Source organism: Nomascus leucogenys, chromosome 15 (assembly GCF_006542625.1).
Source record: "Nomascus leucogenys isolate Asia chromosome 15, Asia_NLE_v1, whole genome shotgun sequence".
Taxonomy (NCBI): Eukaryota; Metazoa; Chordata; class Mammalia; order Primates; family Hylobatidae; genus Nomascus; species Nomascus leucogenys.
Genome location: NC_044395.1, coordinates 74,822,320 through 74,824,950, shown reverse-complemented (window position 1 = coordinate 74,824,950; position 2,631 = coordinate 74,822,320).

Sequence of the window (2,631 nt, the reverse complement as noted above, 5' to 3'; positions counted from 1 at the left end):
GGACTTTGATCATTATCAGCAAGTCCAAGTAATTAATAGATACCAAGATGCAATAGATGTGAAATTCCAAAGTGAGACCCTAAATCAACACAGGCACATTTTCAGCAGAAATAGTTGGCCACCATTCTCTATCTCCAGAACTTACTTGCTCTTTTCCAGGAGCAATTTTTGAGAAAGGGCTCTTTAGGGAAGTTTGGGTAGTGCTCTTTGTCCCCATCCTGCCCCCTAGTAGGAGGTGAGTGCCTGGGTGTCTGTCTGCTCACCATACACGTGGCAAGCAGGGGCTTCTCTGGGCTACCCAGAGAACTTAATGTGCCTCTCCTACACATGCACGTTAGGCATGCGTGCATGCACACACAAGGACACACCTGGGGATTCAGAGGACGGGAAGGCTGAATACCCGCTTTCCCAGCAGAGCCATGGAGGTGCTGCTGCCTTTAGATTTCTTTGCATGCCTAGAGATTGTCCAGGAAAGAATATGTATTTTCCCATGGAACACACTTTCCTATGGAACTCAAGAAAGACAGCTTGGGTTCCACCATCTGACTGGAGGGCAAGGGTTTACCACGCATAAAAAATGCATGTCTCTGGGTGAACAGAAATTCACATAAGGGGGGGCCCTTAGAAAACCCCAGAGAATCTAAGAGAGCACCCAGAAGAGAAAAAGTCAGCTCCAATATCTGCCAGGCCCAGAGAGGCTGATGCCAGATGAGACCCCACATTTTAGGTGAGGCCTTTCCTACATCCACCCAACTCCATCCTCCTCCCAATTGAGGAGATTGGACAATGGAGGAGCCCAAGGGGCAGACATGGGAACACCAGGCACACCCCACCCCACTTCCCTTTGCAGTTTCCCATCCTAAAGTCAGCCCAAGCTGAGAATAGGGTAGATGGCACCAAGCTAAATCAAGATTAGAGTTTGGGACTGAACATTTTGATTGCTATTATAAATTAAGAGTGCATGTACAATTTAAAGAGTACCTATTACGTGAAAGTGAGCAGAGTAATTGTGAGCTTGCTAGCAATTTCATCCAGGGCAGGGGGAAATTTATCCCTACTGAATAAATTGCAAAAGAGGTGTGGGTGATAAAATCAAAATTGTATTTTGATTGCAATATAGGGGATGCTTGCTAGGTTTGTGTACATGACCCTCATCTGAGCTGGCTTCATGAGCCTGCTTAGGGGGAGGGACGTTTGCTTGCTTCCCAGGGAACTTAGGAGGTGAGCAAAACTGGGGAATAGTGTCCTGAGGGGGGCAGGAGGGGACAGGAATCCAGTTTTCCTGGAGGGAAGGGCTTGAGAGATTAAGGGAAGTTGCTGCCTTCCCCCTGCTTTAGCAACGAGAGCCACCGGGGTCCATCTGAAGGCACCAGGGGTGAGCTCCTGCCAGCCAGGCCCTGCAAGGGGGCTAAGGGGGTGTTCCCTTTTGGTAGGGGGAAGGTCTGTGAGTGAGAGAAAGAGAACTGAGGAGCTAAGCTACTGCACTCCCTCCCTCTGCAGATAAACACACACACACTAGCTTAATAGCCACAATAACCCTTGGCTCTCCTGCCCCTTTTAGCATCTCTCCTCATCTTGCTTCCAACAATTAATGGCTTACACAATAACTGAAAGGTGAAATAAAAAATTGTGTGTGAGTTTGGGGAGGGGACGTTCAGATGCTGTTCCCTCTGCCTGAAACACCTGCAGAATCAGGCAGGGACCCGCCAGGAAACAGAAGGTCCACTGAAAATAGAACAATTCAAGGGGGGTCTGTTCACAAAGGGTCATTACAAAGGTGTGGGTGTAAGGGATCGTTCTGTAGCCTGGGGTGCCCTGCTCCTGGGCCCAAAGGGAGGAGGGAGAGAGCAGTTACTGGAAGGCAAGCACATCCCACACACTTGTGGGGCGTAGAACAAGAGAACAATTGGAAATCCTCCAAACCATATGTCTAGATATTTAAAAGTTAATCACTCAAACTAACGAACCACTCAACAAAATATATCCTAGCTGTTGACCTTGGAAAACATACCTTTATAAAAACCTGGAAGATGAAGTTGGAATTGGGAAGTCTCAGACTGCCCAGAACATGGCAGAAGGGCAATATCTGGGCCCTGGACTCCTAGCTCACCCCCTTATCTTCCCACCCGTATGTTTTCTGGCAACTTCAGGAAGCCTTACTAGTACAGGGGGGCACCCCAGGCCTCACGCCCATGCTGTCCTCAGAACCTACCACACACAAAAAACACATACTCTTTGGTCAACCCCTCAGGCCTAGGGCAGAGGAGCCTGCAGGAGCAGTCCACATTCAGGAAGAGAGATGCACACAAAACGCATGGCCATGCACGGCATGGGAGGAGGGTGCTCTTACACCGTGGGCAGTGATGTGGCCAGAGGACAGGAAGTCCAAGGCATGGTATCCATGGGGTGGTGCAGGGTAGGGGCGGGGGCTCTCTCTTCCAGGTGAAAGGGCAGCACTGCTGGAGAGGCAGCGGGAATAGCGACTTTTCTTTAAAAAAAACCCCAGCAAACTGGAGGCGATGCCACAGGGAGGAAGACAGGGAATGCACACCCCTCACAGTCCTCCTTCCCTTTGAATATCTAGGGAGCTGGGGCTCCCCACCAAAGAGCTAGAGAGGGCAAGGAGCTAGT